Here is a 21626-nt window from a genome sequence, read left to right on the forward strand (position 1 = left end):
CTGTGGTGATAAAGTCTCCTAAACAACAGGGCTGTTTTCCTTCTTCTTCCTTTCCTTCCACCTTTCTTCCTTTCTCCCTTCCTTCCTTCCTTCCTTCCTTTCTTCCTTTCTTTCTCTCTTTCTTTCTTAAATATCAATCTCATGAAGGACAAAGAAAGTCTGAAGAACTGTCTGGTTCTGTGTTTTTTTTTGTTTGTTTGCAGCGCTAGGGAGGGGACCCAGCAACTCAGGCATGCTAGGTAAGCCCACCACCTCTGAGCTGTACCCCCAGCCCACTAAAGAACCATTTCAGATTAAAGGAAACTAAAAAGAGATGACAACTGAATGTGGCATGTCAACCTGGATTGGGTTCTTGTCAAGACAGAAGCACTGATATAAACAGATTTGGGACAAGTCATAAGATGTGCATATGACCCGTGCTCTAGATAATAGTACTTCATCAATGTTAAATTTCTTGAATTTCATAGCTGTGTAGTAGCTGTGTAAAAAAGACTTCTTGTTTTTAAGGAATATGCGTGAAATTATTTTGGGATTAAAATTCATAATATCTATAATATCATCTTTAAAGTTTCAGAATTTCCTCCATATATGTGGAGGAGAAATGTAGTAAAATATTAACTAACAATTGGTGAATCTAGATGAAAGGTATGTAGGAGTTTATTGTACTATTATCACAACTTTTGTGTAGTTGGAAACTTTTTCAAAATAAAAAGTAACAAAAAGATGGAAGCAGATATATATTTTTTCTTTTTAAAAAAATTGTTCTAATTACTTATACATGACAGTAGGATGCACTTTGATACATCATATATAAATGGAGTATAATTTCTCATTCTCCTGGTTGTACGTGATGTAGACTCACGCTGGTTATATAGTCATATATGCACATAGGGTAATAATGTCCAATTCATTCTACTATCCTTCCTACCCCCATGCCCCGTCCCCTCCCTTTACTCCCCTCTGCCTAATCCAAAGTACCTCTATTTTTCTCTAACCCCCACCTTGTTGTGAATTAGCATATGCATATCAGAGAAAACATTCAACCTTTGTTTTTCGGGATTGGCTTATTTTGCTTAGCATGATATTCTCCAGTTCCATCCATTTACTGGCAAATGCCGTAATTTCATTCTTCTTTAAGACACAGTAATATTTCATTGTATATATGTGCCACATTTTCTTTATTCATTCATTTGTTGATGGACACCAAGTTTGGTTCCCTAATTTAGTTATTGTGAGTTAAGCAGCTATAAACATTAACATGGCTGCATCACTGTAATATTGTGGTTTTAGGGGGTTTTTGTGTATAAATCAAGGAGTGGGATAGCTGAGTCAAAAGGTGCTCCATTCCAAGTTTTCTGAGGACTCTCCACACTGCTTTCCAGAGTGGTTGAACCAATCTGAAGTCCCACCAGCAATGTTTGAGCATGCCTTTCCCTGCACATCCTCATCAACATTTATTGTTAGGAAGCAGATGTATTTTAAGATCAGTAAATACAACAGAGGAAATGCATACAATCCTTAAAAAGGAAAAAAAGTCCCAGCTGAATTCTGAAGGTTGTAGTTAATCTGATGGGTTGTAGAGGATGCACAGCACGAAATATATGGTTCAAAGAGTAACCATTAGCAAGGCTTTTGACATCAAGTTTCCTACAACCCATCTTGTATGGGTTATGGATCTACGTTTCTCACACGAACCATTCTGTAGCTGGTGAGGAAGCTCCCAGGCTCCTATCTTTTTACTATGCCATTTTTAGTAGATTGGCTTTTTGTCTCATGAATGCAGGATGGCTGCAGCACCTCCAAACATCATGACTTCTTTTCAAGAGGAAAGAAGGTGAAAGAAGATAGACCGAACACCATCTGTTTAGAAAAGCGAAAAATGTCCCCAAAACCTCCATAATTCAGTTACAGGTAAATGTATTCAAAACACGTTTATTTTCCAGTTACCTCTTCCTGTCATCATGAAATTGTGTTTAATTATTATTAAGTTTCAGAGAAAGAGTAATGTAGATAGAATCCTAGAGCCTGGGATCAGAGCTGGCTCTGTTCTTCACTCTCTGGAAGGCTTTCCCCAAGTCCTGCTACCTCTCTGGACTGGCCTCAGTTTCCTCATCGTAAAACAAGAGCTTTAACTAGATTACTTAAAGTGCACTTTGGGCAACAACAACATGGGATCATATATCATCTTTTCTACTGTTTAAAGCTGCATTTGTCTGATGTGCACAAAACTCTGACTTCAACTGGCTTGACCAATCAGGAAATTTGTTATCTCATGGAAGAGGAAGGCAGACCAGACCTGAATTCAGGGCGTGTAACAGCTTAATAGCATTGAACATCAGCAGGAAGTTCTTTTTCTTTGCTCTGCCATCTGCTGCTCTGGCCTCTTCCTCAGGCTGTGGATGCAGCTATTCCAAGTGCTGTACCCAGAGAGGGTAATGTATATTGCAAGAAGAAACACCAACTTGCCCTCAGTTCTCTAGAGGAGAAAGGGAACTTCCTGAGAAACTTCCTAGCAGCGTTCCTCTTGGGTTTCATTAGACAGAAGTGGTTTGTATGTGGGTCCTGAACCTACACACCTTAGGAGGCCGAGGTAGGAGGATTGCAAGTTCAAGGCTGACCTCAGCCATTTAGCAAGGCCTGGGACTCACTGTTTGAACTTTAATACTCTCACAACAAATAAGCGAGGCTTCCCAGATCCCACCGTAGCTCAAGTGAAGGCTGCTAGGAGCTGGTACCAGAACAGAAGCAGATGGTAATGGCAGATTGCCCTGAATGTGGTACAGCTATGCTCTCAGATCATGAGTATGGTGCCTGAAGAGAGGCGGCAAAGCCATACCCTGGATCCCAGTGCTGAGCAGAGACTGACAGGTGCCTGATGCCTGGAGAAGCAGGACTAAAACCTGGGAACACAGGCTTTGCTGATGGCGCAAATGCCAGGACCAACTTGGGTCAAAATTAGGAGGTTCTCTTAGCCTCCCCATTCTGTAATCTTTTTATCCATGAAGAAAAGTCCTCAGACCAGAGACCCTTATAGAAGGTCTCTTATAGAAGAAAAAGTAGGTCCAAATCTTCAACACGTCGGCCCAGGATCAGACTTCCTTAACAGGACTCCCATAGCACAAGAAATAAAAGCAAGAATCAATAACTGGGATAGATTCAAACTAAAAAGCTTTCTCTCAGCAAAGGAAACTATCAGCAATGCGAAGAGAGAGCTACAGAGTGGGAGAATATCTTTGCCATCCATACTTCAGATAGAGCACTTATCTCCAGAATCTATAAAGAACTCAAAAAATTTTACACCAAGAATACAAATAACCCAATCAACAAATGGGCTAAGGAAATGAACAGTCACTTCACAGAAGAAGATCTACAAGCAATCAACCAACATGAAAAAATGTTCAACTTCTCTAGTAATAAGAGAAATGTAAATCAAAACTACCCTAAGATTCCATCTCACCCCAATTAGAATGATGATTATCAAGAATACAAGCAACAATAGGTGTTGGCAAGGATGTGGGGGAAAAGGTACACTCATACTTTGCTGGTGGGGTTGCAAATTAGTGCAGCCACTCTGGAAAGCACTGTGGAGATTCCTCAGAAAGCTTGGAATGGAACCACCATTTGACCCAGCTATCCCACTCCTTGGCCTATACCCAAAGGACTTAAAATAAGCATACTACAAAGATGCAGCCACATCAATGTTCATAGCTGCTCAATTCACAATAGCCGGATTATGGAACCAACCTAGATGCCCTTCAACAGATGAATGAATAAAGAAACTGTGGTATATTTATACAATGGAATATTACTCAGCCATAAATAATAATAAAATTATGGCATTTGCAGGCAAATGGATGAAACTGGAGAATATCATTCTAAGTGAGATAAGCCAATCTCAAAAAAACAAAGGAAGAATGATCTCGCTGATAAGCGGATGATGACACATAATGGGGGGGGGAAGGGGGCAAGAATGGAGGGAGGGACTGTATAGAGGAAAAGAGGGGTGGGAGGACTTGGGGGTAGGGAAAAAATAACAGAATGAATCAAACACCATTACCCTATGTAAATGTATGATTACACAAATGGTATGCTGTTACTCCATGTACAGAGAATCAACTTGTATCCCATTTGTTTACAATAAAAATAAATTAAAAAAAAAAAACAAAGAAAAGTCCTGTCTTGGAAATATTACTCAGTTTAGTACAGCAGGATTCGCAAAGAAACAGATGAATCGATGAAATAGCAAGAGAAGATCAATAAGCTCACAAGAAGGTAAACCACTGTGGGTGAGAGTAGACATCAACAGTACATAACAGGTTGTGAACCCAAAGACTGAAGATACTGGAGTCACCAAATAGCTATAAAGTGCTTTTTAAAATAAAGAATGCTATCACAAAAATGAGTAAGTGATAGTAGTTTTCATAAACAAACAGATTTTGAAATAAATATGGAACTTCTAGAAATTAAAAATATAAAATTTGGCATCTGAAACAAAGTGGAAGGTTTTGACCCAGCTGAAGAGAGAATTTGTGAAATAAAAAAATCATATATGAAGATGTATTGTCAGAATGAATTAAAAATACAAGATCTAACTCTGTGCTGTATGACAGACCTGAGATTCAAAAGCAAAAAGAAGTCAAAAGTAAAGGAAAGGAAAGTGCATATAACATGCAAAGAGTAACCATAGAGGGTTATAGTGATGATATTAACATGAGACACAATATAATGCAAGATAAGAAATATCACTGGGGACAAAAAGAACACTGCTGATAAAGGTAGAATTGCAACAGGAAGATAAATAAAACACAACCAAATTAAATTTCCAAATACATGGTAAAAGCTCTCAGAATTGAAAAGAAAAATAGATAATTTAATAATTATAATTAGAGACTTGAGTCAATACTACCCCCTTGGTAAATGATAGAATAACTAGATAGAAAATCAGTAAAGATACAGAAACCTTGGATAACATCATCAACCAAATTGATCAATTGATATTAATAGAACTCTCCAACCAACAACAGAAAAAATATGTATTATTTACAAATACACACAGAATAGTCTCCTTAGACCACACAATAGGCTATAAAATGAGTATCAATCAATTTAAAAGATTTTATGTCATACAAGTATGTTTATTAGCCAAAGCAAAATTAAATTAGACTCAACAACAGAAAATAATTTGGAATATCTTTCTCATATTATACAAATAAGCAACATACTTCAAATATCTCGGGATCAAAGAAGAAATAATCACAAGGGAAATCACAAAATATCTTTAAGTGAACCAAATTGACAATACACCATGTCAAAATTTTGGTGGTAGCTAAATTCTGCAGAGATGATAGTTTATAGCTTTGAACACTTATTTTGAAAAGGAAGAAAATCCAAAACCAATAATATTATCTTCCATCTCAAAAAGCTAGGGAAAAACAGACCAATTCAAACCCAAAATAAGTACAAAGTAGGAAATAACAAACGTCAAAGTGGAAATTAACAAAAAGAGAAAAAGAATATAGAGGAAATCAATGAAACCAAAAGTTGACTTTTCAAAGAGATCTACAAAACGGATAAGCCTTTGATTAAATTGATGAGGAAAAACACAGAGAAGGGACAAAATTTCAAAATGAGAACCTATAAAATTAAGAAGCTCATAAGAGAATATTATGAACAATTTTATGCAAATGAATTAGATGATTTAAATGAGATTATTACATTTCTAGGATGACACAAAGTATTAGAATAAATATAAGAAGAATGATAAAATATTACTACTATAAGTTAAAAAAAAATCGAATTAGCATTAAAACTTCTCCACAAAGAAAAATCTATGCCCAATGACTTAATAATTTTTAATCAAAGACTAAAAAGAGCCTGGGGCTGTAGCTCAGTGGCAGAGTGCTTGCCTGGCACGTGCAAAGCATTGGGTTCAATCCTTAGTACCACATAAAAATAAACAAATACGATAGGGGCATGCTGTCTATCTGCAACTAGCAAAAAAAAAAATAAAAAAAAAAAAGACTAAAAAGAAATAGCATCAGTCCTACACAAAATCTTTCAGAAAATATGGAAAAGGGAACTGCTTTCACTCAGGGAAATATTAATCTGATACTAAAGTCAGATAAAGATATCCAAGAAGAAAAAACTGCAGAACAACATATAGATGTAAAAATACTTAACAAAATATTAGCAAATTGAATCTAAGACACAAAAAATTATGCACAATGACAAAGTGAGAGATATCCTATGAGTACAAGACTGGCTTAATATCCTAAAATCAAATAGCTATTTGATTGATGTAGTGCATCACATAAATAGAAAATAGGACAAAACCATATAGGCATCTTTCTCAGAAGATCATTTGACAAAATCCAACGCCTATTTATGCTGAAAACTCTTAAGGAAGGGTAGCCACGTGTAGAAAGGAATTTTCTCACCCTGAGAAGGGCCATCATCAAAAAAATAATAATAATACAGCTAACATTACATTTAGTGGTGAAAGACTGTATGCTTTTCCCCTAATTGGAAATAATGCAAGAGTGTCTGCTTTCATCATTTCTATTCAACTAGAAACTCTAGTCAGCACAATAAGACAGGAAAATATAGACTGAAAAGGAAAAGCTAAAAATACCTATCTTTGCTGGCATTCATGTGGAAATGCGAAGATCCTGAAGCAGACAAATAAATTTGAAAGCTTACCATATAAGGCTTAATTTCAAAACTTACAGAAATTAAGACAGAAGAAATACGAATGGTCAACAAATATATGAAAAAAGGTTCAACATCTCTAGCAATTAGAGAAATGCAAATTAAAACTACACTGAGATTTCATCTCACTCCAGTCAGAATGGCTGTTATCAAGAATACAAGCAACAATAAGTGTTGGCAAGGATTTAGGGAAAAAGGTGCACTCATACATTGCTGGTGGGACTGCAAATTGGTCCAACTGCTATGGAAAGCAGTAGGGAGATTCCTCAGAAAGCTTGGAATGGAACTATCATTTGACCCAGTTATATCACTCCTTGGTATATATCCAGAGGATCGTAAATTGGCATACAATGATACAGCTACATCAATGTTTATAAAAGCTCAATTCACAATAGCTAAGCTATGGAACCAACCTAGGTGCTCTTCCACACATGAATGGATAAACAAAATGTGGTATGTATACACAATGGAGTATTACTTAGCCATAGAGAAGAATGACTTTATAATACTTGCCAGCAAATGAATGGATCTGGAAACTATCATGCTAAGTGAAATAAGCCAGTCCCCCAAAGCCAAAGGTCAAATGTTTTCTCTGATATGTGGAAGCTAACCCACAATAAAGGGGTGGAGTGTGGGGAAAAATAGAAGTTTAGTAGATTAGACAATGAGGAATGGAGGGAAAGAATGGGGGATAGAAAAAGGAAAGACAGTGGAATGAGTCGGACATAATTTTCTCATGCACATGTATGAAAACAACACAGTGAATTCCATCATCAGGTACATCCCTAAGAATTGAATCCTAACTAGAATAAGATATATTCCATGCTTGTATAATTATATCAAAATAGATTCTGCTGTCATGTATAACTAAAATGAACCAATAAATAGCCCTTACTATTTTTTTTTTTTTAATTTTAATTTTTTTGTTGTTTTTTTTTTTTTGGCGGTGCTGGGGATTGAACCCAGGGCCTTGTGCTTGCAAGGCAAGCACTCTACCAACTGAGCTATCTCCCCAGCCCTGAACCAATAAATAAAAGAAAGGAATACAAATGGCCAATAAACCTATTTTAAAAAAAGAATATATGGTATCTGTATAAGAATATAACATATATGTGTGAGAAACTCTCATTTCTGTTTGATTGATTTTGAAAAGGTGTCAAAGCAACTCAAGGGCAAAAGATAGTCTTCTCAAGAAGGCAGCCAGATATTTCAATGCAAAAAGATTGAATTAGACATTTATTTCACACCATATTTTTAAATGATGTCAAAATACATAATGGACTCCAAATGTATACAACTTTTAGGAGAAAACAGAAAATCTTTTGGATTCTGAGTTTGACAAAGATTTCTTAAAAATGACACCAAAAACATGATCTACGTATTATAAAAATAATTGAACTAATTACTTAATTTAAAAATGAGTCCCATAAGAAAAATATTGATAAATTGGGCTACATGCAGGCTATACACAGAACTCTAAAAACTCTTAAGAAGCAGCAACTCAAGGAAGGGCTCACTGATGCATGAGTGAGTAAACAAAATGTGGTATATGCATATAGTAGAATACTATTTAGCCTTAAAAACAAAGGAAATTTTGGGGCTATAGATCAGAGTATTTGCCTAGTCACGTGCCAGGCTTTGGGTTTGACCCTCAGCACTGAAAAACAAAAACAACCATGAAAAAAAAGAAATAAAAGAAAGGAAATTCTGGCATATGCTATATAACATGGATCATCTACTATATTGCTGATGGGAATAGAGAATTATGCACTTGGACAATTTAAATACAAATGTACAATTATTATATAACCCAGCAATTTTACTATTTTATCTGCTCAAAAATTTTTGCAGCATCATTCATAACAGTCAAAATTAGAAACAACCTAAATGTTCATGAGCAAGCATATTATATCTATTTTATTTATTAGATATATTATATTGATTATATTTCCACATAACAGAATAATAGTGCACTAGATATTTGACGATAATAAGGAATTATATTTTTGGCATAACAATGATATTTTGGTTATGTCCTAAGTATTTTTATTTTTAAGAAATACACACTGAAATATTTACGAATGAAATGATATGACATCTCTGATGTACTTAAATGTAGTTCAAAAGTGAGGGAGTTGAGAAAATTGGTGAAAAAAAGATGGTTTACTATATAAAGCTTAATTTCAAAACTTAAAGTTATAGTAATTAAGACAGAAGAAGTACAAATGGACAACAAATACATGAAAAATATTCAATATCTCTACCAATTAGAGAAATACAAATTAAAACTATACTGAGATTCAATGGAGTTCAGTAATCTATTCCATTTACTTTCTTATATGATTGAAATATTTGCATGCCCACACACATATCTGATGTTAGAGAGGATGTGGGGTAATGAGAACTCTTCATTAAGAGGAGTATATAAATGGGTTCAACATTTTTGAAAGCTATTTGTAATTTTTGAGAATTTGCACATTTGCAGGTCCTTGTAACTGCAATTCTAATCAGCCATATAGTCATGCAATGGCATATTATTTACCAGAACATGAACATAATAGTTACACAAAACATGGAGGAATCTTAATAATGCTAAAGGAAAAATAGAAGCAGAAGGCTACGTGAAGTAGTATGATCTCATTTTTATACCACTCAAAACCAAGCAAAGTAATAATGTGCCATGTAGGCTTACATATATATATGACTATACCTGTGCAAAGCAGTGAGGAACTCCCTAATTCAGGATAACAATTACCTCTGTGGAGACCTGGGGCCACTGACTGGAAAAACAACATTAGGCACAGGTGGTATTGGCAATGTCCTTGTTCTTTGGACAACGAAACCACAGGTTTTCATCAGATTTTAAACTTTATAATATAAACACATGTGAATGTGACACATCTGTATATGTGCTGTATATATGTTAAAGCAAATCATTTTAAAATAAAATTTTCTAATAAAAAATATCTATGATACTTTGATTTGTCAGTCCTTGTGGGATTGAACTCCCTCTGTATTGAGATGCATTTCATTTCTTAGGAGTCCCAGGGTTATGTGTGCACAGGATTTTGGCTCCTGCAACTATTCTGTGGGTTTGAGATAGTATGTTGTACCCAGCTAAGAGCTGGCCCTCTGGCACCTCTGATGGCTGTTTCTTACTACTCATCTCAGTCAGTTGTTATTTTTTCCCTTCTGTATTCAGTGGCTTTAGACTATTCTAAAATTTTCCATGAAGGTAATTTCCGGAAGAGTGAGCCACTGGGTTTGGATGGCAAATCATTGGCTCGGGTACTGTCCCTACAGTACTAACAGGGAATGGCTTGGCCAATCCTACCACCTAGGCGACGTGCCCTGGCCTTGGATCTCATCCACCTCACTTCCTGAGGTCTTGGTTAGGAGGGGAAGCCAGAAAAACCATTTCCACCTCCTTAGCCCTCACCACTTCCTTTCCTTGGGCAATTAAGCAGCATGGCCTCCTGGGCTCCCCACATGATGCCCGTCAGGGTTGAAGGTGTGAAGGGACCTGACTTGTACCTATGTTCTGGGCCAAACCTTACTCCAGAGCAGTACTCTAGTCCATGCCCATATTTAACTCTCCACCTACTTTAACAAACAAAGTTTTATGGGAACACAGAACCACAGACAGATTCATTTGTGTATTGCCTATGGCTACATTCATGCTGTAATGGCCAGTTGAGTAGTTTAGACCGAAACACTGTGGCCCACAGTGTTTCCTATCTGGCCCTTTACAGGTGAAGTTCCACACACCATTCTACAGGGCCCAGGACACTGTGTCTACCCTGAGGGCACACCCCATCCTCAGAACTATCAGATGACAAGAGGTAAGAGGTGGCATAGTGTTGAGGTGGCTGTGGATGCCCACTGTCACCTTGGCCATCAAAAGACCTGGATTCGGGTCCCTAGTCTGACACTGCCTGGCAAAATACAGAATTTCTCTCTACTCTATTTGGCCCATCTGGCAGATGGGAAAGACAATCTCTGCTCATGCTTCCGTTCCTGGTGAGAATCAGAAGAAATACTGCCTGAGCTTTTCAAACAAAAGTACAGGATCTAGAGCATGAGCTTTCAAACTTTAACAGACATGGTAATTATCTAGGGTCTGGGGCTTGTTAGAAGCACATAGTTGGGTCCACCTCACAGAAGTTTGCATTTCGAAGGTCTAGGGTGGAACCAGAGAAAACGGCATTTCTTACAAGTTTCCAAGTTATACGGCTACCAGCGGCCTAGCTTCCACACTTTGAGAACCTCTGCTCTAAGAAAAAGTTTTTCATCCTGACTTTACATCAGCATCTCTAAGATGCTTTAGATGCCCAGGTCACAGCCTCTAACAGTTAAATCAGAACCTCTGGGTGGGGCCTGGGTGTCAACATCTGCTGAAGCTTCCTGGGTGATTCCAGTGCACAGTGGAGGCTGAGAGTATCAGCCAGTGGCACTGGGAAGAATCTTAGTTTATAAAAATCAGATCCAGCACAGATGCACTGTGGAACAGAATGCAAAATCTGTGTGAATTTTCAGACATTTTCTGTTTGCAAGGAACAGTTTTAGCTTTCATCACTTTGGTAAAAGGAGTGTCATTTATGTGCAAACATCTCACATTTTGGAAGAACTGGAGATCAAGTTGTATTATCCTGGTAAGCCTCTGTCTAATTCCCTCCACGAATTTACATACAGTGCAGCCATTGATAGAATGTCTAGGGCTACTTTCTCTCACGTCATTATGAATTGACTTTCTCCAGAATGTACCTGTGTCATTTCTCGCCTCCCCCCACCCAAAGCAAGCCACCATCCCTCCCATCTGCATGCTGCAGTGGCTTCCTAATGAGACTTTGGCCACTCTCCCCTGTATTCCCTACCTATAACAAGAGCTGGTAGAATGTAGAGCTGATCGTGTCTCTCCCTTGCCTCAAACCTCTAGCTTCCCCTTGTGCCCAAAATAAAATCTAAACTCCTTACCTGGTCTAAAAGTCCCACCCCACCCTACCCATCTCCCCCGCTTGTCTTGCTCCACTCTCCTTCAAACACCCTTGATGTGGGGCTTCTCTCAGCTCCTGGAAGAATCCAAGCACTTCCCACCCCCACCTCCACACTCCCCTAGAGGTCTTCATCCTTTAGGACTCAGTTTTAAAAGGCCACTCCAGAGGTTTCAAGATGGCGGCCTAGAAGGTGGCTGCATTTCATGTTGCTCCAGGACTCAGGATTCAAAAGAGGAGATATTGAGACACTTGGGACCAACTCAAAGCAGCCGGGTGACTCTCACCCGTTGGGAAGGCGTCCCAGATGGGACGGTGGTCCCGGAACACAGGAAACTTTGTGAAGTAGAGCTGCTGGCGAGACGCCCCTCCCCCCGCTGGAGCAGTGAACTCGGACAACTGGGAGCGCCGTAAAGGAGGCCCCTTAGCACAGCGCTGGGACTCGGAGCCACCACTGGGGCTCCGGCGGCTGCCCAGGGGAGGAGTGGCGAGGAGAGCTGTGTGGACTCAGAACACCAGGGCCTGCCCTGAGGAGGAGGAGGAGGAGCGTGGCCGCTTGGATTCGGAGTGACTGCACCAGAGCTACAGGCGGTTGCCAGAGGAGAAGCCGCAGCAAGCTGTTTGGACTCTAAGCGACCTCTTCTGAACCCCAGGGCCTGCCCTGAGGACGAGGAGGAGGAAGAGGAGCGCGGCCGCTTGGATTCAGAGTGACTACACCAGAGCTACAGGCGGTTGCCAGAGGAGGGGCTGCGTGGCGAGCTGTTTGGACTCAGACCACTTCTGAACACCGGGGCCTGCCCGGAGGAGTAGGAGGAAGAGGAGGAGGAGCACGGCGGGTCGTTTGGACTCGCAGTGACTGCATTAGCGCTCCAGGCAGCTGCTCAGAGGAGAAGGCGAGTGGTGAGTTGTTTGGACTTAAAGTGACAGCTCCTGAACACAGGGGGGCTGCCTGGAGGAGAAGCGTGGTGGGTCGCTTGGTCTCGAGTGGCCACACTAGAGCTCCAGGCGGTTGCCCAGAGGACCCGTGCAGCGGGTCACATGGATTCAGAGCCACTCAGAGCGACCGCTCCTGAACACCCAGGGGGTTATCTGGAGAAGGAGGAGGAACGGGGAGGGTCACTTCGACTCGGAGTGATTGATTGCCCAGGGCTACGGGTGGTTGGTGGGAGGTGGAGGCACACAGTGAGTTTCTTGGACTCCTAGTGACCGCACCGGAATACTGGGCGGCTGTCTGGAGGAAGAGGCGTGTGGCGGGTCTCTGGGACTCAGAGCGATTGTACAGGGCCCCAGGTGGCTGCTCAGAGGAGGGGCCGCATAGCCAGGTGATTAGGTGCAGAGGAGGGTCCCAGGATCTAGGAGGCTTCTTGGTGGAAGAGCCACACAGAGACAGGCTTAGGGCGGAGCGAAGGTTCCAGGCCTGCAGGCAGATTCTCTGAGGAGGGGCAGCCTAAGGAGATTCATCTGCGAAGGGTGAGGCTCCCAGGCCCAGGAGGTAGGGCCGGGCCCCTGGGAACTTTGCAGAAGAAGGCAGCCCAGCCCAGGCAATAGCTGTAAATTGTGGGGAACCTCTAGGAGGGAACTGACCAGCGAGACCTCCCCACCGGGTGAGTCTTCCCTGCCGGGTAAGGTTTCCCCACAAGGACGGTAAAACCAGAGACTCAGGCCCAAACAGGCCTTGCCTCAGCCCGCAGCCTCGGTCCCCTTTGGATGACCATTGGTCAACAAGTGGAGGCACCTCTGCCCACTAGCAGGGATTATACCCCACCTGAAGGCCACCACTCCTAGAGAGGCAGATTCCTTGTGGAGCACCGCATTATCAACTTCCTCCAAGACTTCAGGCTACTGAAGGCTAAGGGGGGATATATATAGAAATCTTCAGGGACATTGTAAGTCAATAGAGGAAATCTGCATTATCTCAGCGGTCCACTGATACCTGAACAACATGAGAAAACAAGGAAAAAAAATGCCCCAAACAAATCTAGATGTTACATCAATAAAACCCAATGACAGCATGTCAGAAGAAATGACAGAAAAGGAGTTCAGAATGTACATAATTAAAATGATCAGAGAAGCAAACGATGAGATGAAAGAGCAAATGCAGGCACTGAATGATGAGATGAAAGAGCAAATGCAAGCATTGAATGATCGCACCAATCGACAATTAAAAGAGCAAATACAGGAAGCAAAAGATCATTTCAATAAAGAGTTAGAGATATTGAAAAAAAAGCCAAACAGAAATCCTTGACATGAAGGAAACAATAAACCAAATTAAGAACTCCATAGAAAGCATATCCAATAGGATAGAACACCTGGAAGACAGAACCTCAGACATTGAAGACAAAATATTTAACCTTGAAAACAAAGTTGAACAAACATAGAAGATGGTAAGAAATCATGAACAGAATCTACAAGAACTATGGGATATCATGAAAAGGCCAAATATAAGAATTATTGGGATTGAGGAAGGCTTAGAGAAACAAGCCAAAGGAATGAACAATTTATTCAATGAAATAATATCAGAAAATTTCCCAAATCTCAAGAATGAAATGGAAAATCAAGTTCAAGAGGCTTATAGGACTCCAAATACACAAAATTACAACAGACCCACACCAAGGCACATTATAATGAAAATACCTAACATACAAAATAAAGACAGAATTTTAAAGGCTGTGAGAGAAAAGAACCAAATTACATTCAGGGGGAACCCAATAAGAATATCAGCAGATTTTTCAATCCAGACCCTAAAAGCTAGAAGGGCCTAGAACAACATTTTTCAAGCTCTGAAAGAAAATGGATGCCAACCAAGAATCTTATACCCAGCAAAACTTACCTTCAAATTTGACGATGAAATAAAATCCTTCCATGATAAACAAAAGCTAAAAGAATTTACAAAAAGAAAGCCAGCATTACAGAACATTCTCAGCAAAATATTCCATGAGGAAGAGATGAAAAACAAAGAAGCAAATCAGCAAAGGGAGGAATTATCCTAAAGGAATTGTCAAATAAAGGAGGAACCAAGTTGTGTCAAACAAATAAATAAATAAAATTTTAAAAAATGAACCAAATGACCGGGAAACCAAATCATATCTCAATAATAACCCTGAATGTTAATGGCCTGAATTCATCAATCAAAAGACATAGACTGGCAGATTGGATTAAAAAGAAAGATCCAACAATATGTTGCCTGCAAGAGACTCACCTCATAGAAAAAGATACCCATAGACTAAAGGTCAAAGGATGGGGAAAAACATACCATGCACATGGACTCAGCAAAAAAGCTGGGGTATCCATCCTCATTTCCGATAATGTGGACTTCAAGCCAAAGTTATTCAGAAGGGATAAAGAAGGTCATTTCATACTGCTTAAGGGAAGCATAAATCAGCAAGATATAACAATCATAAACATCTATGCCCCAAACAGTGGCTCATCCATGTATGTCAAACAAATCCTTCTCAATTTCAGAAACCAAATAGACCATAACACAATAATACTAGGTGATTTTAACACGCCTCTCTCACCACTGGACAGATCTTCCAAACAAAAATTGAACAAAGAAACCATAAATCTCAATAACATAATCAATAATTTAGACTTAACGGACATTTATAGAATATACCATCCAACCAAGAGCGAATACACTTTCTTCTCAGCAGCACATGAATCCTTCTCTAAAATAGACCATATATTATGCCACAAAGCTAATGTTAGCAAATACAAGAAGATAGAGACACTAGCATGTATTCTATCAGATCATAATGGATTGAAGTTAGAAATAAATGAAAGAGTAAAACACAGAAACTATTCCAACATCTGGAGATTAAACAATATGCTATTATATGATGAATGGATAACAGAAGATATTAGGAAGGAAATTAAAAAATTCTTAGAGGTCAATGAGAACAAAGAAACATCATATCAAAATCTCTGGGACACTATGAAAGCAGTACTTAGAGGGAAATTTATTTCATGGAGTACATTTAATAAAAGAAGTAAAACTCAACAAATAAACGACCTAACACTACAGCTCAAAGCCCTTGGAAAAGAAGAACAGACCAGCACCAAAGTAGTAGAAGACAGGAAATAGTTAAACTCAGAGCTGAAATCAATGAAATTGAAACAAAAGAAACAATACAAAAAATTGACAAAATAAATAGTTGGTTCTTCGAAAACATAAACAAAATTGATAAACCTTTAGCCACACTAACAAAGAGAAGACGAGAGAAAACCCAAATCACTAAAGTTCGGAATGAACAAGGAAATATCACAACAGACAGGATTGAAATACAAAACATAATTAGAAGCTATTTTGAAAATCTATACTCCAACAAAATAGAAAATTTTGTAGACATCAACAGGTTTCTAGAGACATATGAATTGCCTAAACTGAACGAGGAGGACATAAACAATTTAAATAGACCAATTTCAAGTACTGAAATAGAAGAAGTCATCAAAAGCCTACCAACAAAGAAAAGTCCGGGACCAGATGGGTTCTCAGCCGAGTTCTACAAAACCTTTAAAGAAGAGCTCATTCCAATACTTCTCAAAGTATTCCATAAAATAGAAGAGGAGGGAACCCTCCCAAACTCATTCTATGAAGCCAATATCACACTGATACCTAAACCAGACAGAGACTCATCAAGGAAAGAAAATTTCAGACCAATATCCTTAATGAACGTTGACGCAAAAATTCTCAACAAAATTTTAGCAAATCGCATACAAAAACATATTAAAAAGATAGTGCACCATGATCAAGTGGGTTTCATCCCAGGGATGCAAGGTTGGTTTAACATCAGGAAATCAATAAACGTAATTCACCATATTAATATATTGATAAAATGCAGCACCCCTTCATGCTCAAAACACTAGAAAAAATAGGGATAGTGGGAACATTCCTTAACATTGTAAAGGCCATTTATGCTAAGCCCATGGCTAATATCATTCTAAATGGTGAAAAACTGAAAGCATTCCCCCTCAAAACTGGAACAAGGCAGTGATGCCCTCTTTCACCACTTCTATTCAATATCGTTCTTGAGACTCTGGCCAGAGCAATTAGACAAACCAAAGAAATTAAAGGGATACGAATTGGAAAAGAAGAACTCAAACTATACCTGTTTGCTGATGACATGATTATATATTTAGAGGAACCTGGAAATTCCACCAGAAAACTCTTAGAACTCATAAGTGAATTCAGTAAAGTAGCAGGTTACAAGATCAATGCTCATAAATCCAACGCATTTTTATACATAAGTGATGAACCTTCAGAAAGAGAAATTGGGAAAACTACCCCATTCACAATAGCCTCGAAAAAAATAAAATACTTGGGAATCAATCTCACAAAAGAGGTGAAAGACCTCTACAATGAGAACTATACAACACTAAAGAAAGAAATTAAAGAACACCTTAGAAGATGGAAAGATCTTCCATGTTCTTGGATAGGAAGAATTAATATTGTCAAAATGGCCATACTACCTAAAGTGCTATACAAATTCAATGCAATTCCAATTAAAATCCCAATGACGTACCTTACAGAAATAGAGCAAGTAATTATGAAATTCATCTGGAAGAATAAGAAACCCAGAATAGCTAAAGCAATCCTTAGCAGGAAGAGTGAAACAGGGGCTATTGCAATACCAGATCTTCAACTCTACTACAAAGCAATAGTAACAAAAACGGCATGGTATTGGTACCAAAACAGAAAGGTAGATCAATGGTACAGAATAGAGGACACGGACAAAAACCCAAATAAATACAATTTTCTCATACTAGACAAAGGTGCCAAAAATATGCAATGGAGAAAAGATAGCCTCTTCAACAAATGGTGCTGGGAGAATTGGAAATCCATATGCAACAGAATGAAACTAAACCCATATCTCTCACCATGCACGAAACTAAACTCAAAATGGATTAAGGACCTCGGAATCAGACCAGAGACCCTGCAGATTATAGAAGAAAAAGTAGGTCCAAATCTTCACCTTGTTGGTCTAGGATCAGACTTCCTTAACAGGACTCCCATAGCACAAGAAATAAAAGCTAGAATCAACCACTGGGATAGATTCAAACTAAAAAGCTTTCTCTCAGCAAAGGAAACTATCAGCAATGCGAAGAAAGAGCCTACAGAGTGGGAGAATATCTTTGCCAATCATACTTCAGATAGAGCACTAATCTCCAGAATCTATAAAGAACTCAAAAAACTCCAGTCCAAGAATTCAAATAATCCAGTCGACAAATGGGCTAAGGAAATGAATAGACACTTCACAGAAGAAGATCTACAAGCAATCAACAAACATATGGAAAAATGTTCAACATCTCTAGTAATAAGAGAAATGCAAATCAAAACCACCCTAAGATTCCATCTCACCCCAATTAGAATGGCGATTATCAAGAATACGAGCAACAACAGGTGTTGGCGAGGATGTGGGGAGAAAGGTACACTCATACTTTGCTGGTTGGGTTGCAAATTAGTGCAGCCACTCTGGAAAGCAGTGTGGAGATGCCTTAAAAAACTTGGAATGGACCCTCCATTTGACCCAGCTATCCCACTCCTTGGCCTATACCCAAAGCACTTAAAATCAGCATACTACAGAGATACAGCCACATCAATGTTCATAGCTGCTCAATTCACAATAGCCAGACTGTGGAACCAACCTAGATGCCCTTCAATTGATGAGTGGATAAAGAAACTGGTATATATATACAATGGAATATTACTCAGCCATAAAGAATGATAAAATTATGGCATTTGCAGGCAAATGATGAAATTGGAGAATATCATGCTAAATGAGATAAGCCAATCTCAAAAAGCCAAAGGACGAATGATATCACTAATAAGTGGAGGATGACACATAATGGGGGGAAGGGAAGGGTTAGTGTTAAGGTTAGAGTTAGGGTTAGGGAGGGGGGCAAGTATGGAGGAAGGAAGTACTGTATAGAGGGTAAAGAGGGGTGGGAGGGGTGGGGGGAAGGGAAAAAATAACAGAATGAATCAAACAACATTACTCTATGTAAATTTATGATTACACAAATGGTATGCCTTTACGCCATGTACAAACAGAGAAACAACGTGTATCCCATTTGTTTACAATAAAAAAAAAAAAAGAAAAAAAAAAAAAGGCCACCCCAGCAGACTTCCCCACCACTTTACCTAAGGCAGACACTCTTCACTGCAAATTATGCTCTATCTCATCTCCTCTTTCATCTTGCCACTTAATAACAATGATCACAATTTGTAATCGCATGATTTCTTCTTTCTCTCTCTCTCTCTGGTCTGTCTACCCACATCTAAATTCCTTTACCAAAAGACTGAGTCATTTTGTTCTCCACTGTGTCCCTAGAACCAAACACTGGGCTCAGTCAGTACTTATTGCATTAGGGTTAGTCTAGTGTTAGAATCAGCCAACCTTGAGTTCTCCCTCTTGTCGCACAAGTGACATGGCATGCAGGGGTGGAACGCCCATGCGCCTGGGGCAAGTTGGGGGGACAGGAGGGAATGAGAGCCAGGTCTCTGAAGGGGAGGCTGCCGCCCGTTCCTGCCAACCGTCATCATGGAGACCCCTGGTTGCTGGATCTTCCAGTGTTTCAGGAGATGCAGACAATCCAGATTTTATGTGATTTAAAAATCTTGGCAACTAAACTAAACTTTAAAAAAACAACCCTTTGGGAGGCCAAACAAAACACATAACACATCTGTGTGCTGGATCCAGCCTGAGGGCTGCCAGTTTGCAACCTCTGCTGAAATCCAGATGGACCAAATCTAAGGCTCTCTCTGATCTATCAGCCCAGTTACCCTATCAAAGGCAGAATGAGGTTAGATGTGGTTTGGATTATCAGTGTTTCCTACGAAGAGATAGTCCTTTGAACCATGAATTCGATTCTGGACTTCAAGGGCTATAGGCCCAGGGATGGAGAGAGCTGGGCCAGCTTGTCATTCAGCAAACATTCCTTCATACCTGGTATGTGCCAAGAGTGGGGCATTCCTTTGGGCAGTGGCTGGAGATCAAAGCCTTAAGTTGTGCTGCCTCAGCCAGCCCCCCTACCAGCCTCTGCCTCCCTTTTGATCCCCTTACCCAGCCCTCTTGAGCCCCCAAATTCACTCTTGACCTGAGCCTTCCCACCAGCAGCAGAACTCATAGCTCCCACCTTGCAACTCCCCTCCCCATTCCCTGCTTATCCCCTTGGATGCCACCTCCTCTTCTACAGGCTTGTCAAAGGAGCTGTGCGTCCTTCCAGCTCCCCCTTCCCCAGGAGTGGCAGCCCTGAAGGTCAATGCACTAGCACGGTGGGAGAGGGGGTCAACTGGAGCTGGTGGGTTTTGTTTTAATATGATTCTTCATTGCTTATCTGCTCGTCCCTCAGTCCATATTTTTCTGATGCATTTCAATGTAAATTGCAAACACCAGTGGCCTTCAATATGCACATCATTAGTGTTCCATGTTTGTTAAGGGTCTTTGCTTTTAAGGTAAAATTTGCACACACATGGAGAGTGGATGCTGCTGAGCCTTGCTAAATGCATGCTCCTGGGTTACAACCCTTGTTGAGATACAGAACATTACTGTCATCAGGCCAGTTCCCTCACGCACAGTCCCTGTCCCCACCCCAGCCAAGAAGTCAGCATAAGTCTGCTATCTTTTTCACTATAACTGAATTTTGCCTTTTCCAAAGCTTCATATAAATGAAATTGATCAGCATATACTCTTTTTTTTTTTTCTTGTGGTGCTGGGGATTGAACCCAGGGCCTTATGCATGTGAGGCAAGCACTCTACCAACTGAGCTATATCCCCAACCCAGCATATACTCTTTGTGTAAGGCTTCCCAAAATATGAGCATTTGAGATTCATCCACAATATGGAACTTATTGATAGGATTATCCTACGTATTGCTGAGTAGTATTCCACTTATGTTTATCTCTTTTCCTATTTATGAGCATGTGAGCTATTTCCTGTCTAGGGCTATTGTGAGTAAAGTTGATAATTTTTGCACAGACATTCCATGTTCCTTTCTCTTGGGTAAATATTTAGGTGTGGAATTGCTGGGTCACAGAGTAAGTAGACACATGTGTCACCCAGATTTTACCAGGGTTTCTGTTTGATCACATATCAGCAACAACAACTAAATTTCTTGTATTGGCCAAAACTCGTTGGTTATATCCAGAAAAAAGAAAGAAAGAAATTGTCTCCCAGGAGCTTGCAGTCTAGTGAGGGGAACAGGGGAGCACATATGGCCCCTTAAATGATAACACACAGGGCACAGGGCTTTCCATCTGCTAAGAAGAAAATTAATGGGGCACCTTGTGTTCTCAGCAGGGAGTGGTCTGATCATCCAGGAGGGCTTCTTGCTAGAAGTGAGTCTTGAACTACATCTGCAGATGAGGGTGTTTCCTTAGGATTTCCAGTTGCAGAAAATTGAATCTGTCATCCCAACACTGCTCCAGTGACATCTTGGTTTTATTACTTAGCTTTTCAGTTAGCTTTGTTTTGTTTAGTTTGGTACCGGGGATTAAACCCAGGAATTCTCTACCACTGAGCTACACCAACAGCCCTTTCTATGTTTTTATTTTGAGACTAGATCTTACTAAGTTGCAGGCTGGCCTGAAACCTGTGATCCTCCTGCCTCAGCCTCCCGTGTTGCTGGATTTAGGCATGGACCACTGCTCTGGGCTCAGTTAAGTATCACAAGAACGGCACTGAATCCCTCAATGACCCGATTCCCTTCCATTAGGCTCTACTTCCTACAGATTCCACCACCTTCCAATAGAGACACAGGCGAGGGACTGAGTCTTTAGTACATCGACCTTTGGGGGGCATTTCAGACCACAACTATAACAGTAGCATGATCGCGTTCCATCCTCAGCAGCCCGATCTATAAAACGATGGGCTCCAAATGAGCTGGCATCATGTTGGAGCTTCCACGTACAAGAACAAAACTGCCTCT

This window comes from Sciurus vulgaris (genome assembly GCF_902686455.1).
Source record: "Sciurus vulgaris genome assembly, chromosome: 1".
Taxonomy (NCBI): Eukaryota; Metazoa; Chordata; class Mammalia; order Rodentia; family Sciuridae; genus Sciurus; species Sciurus vulgaris.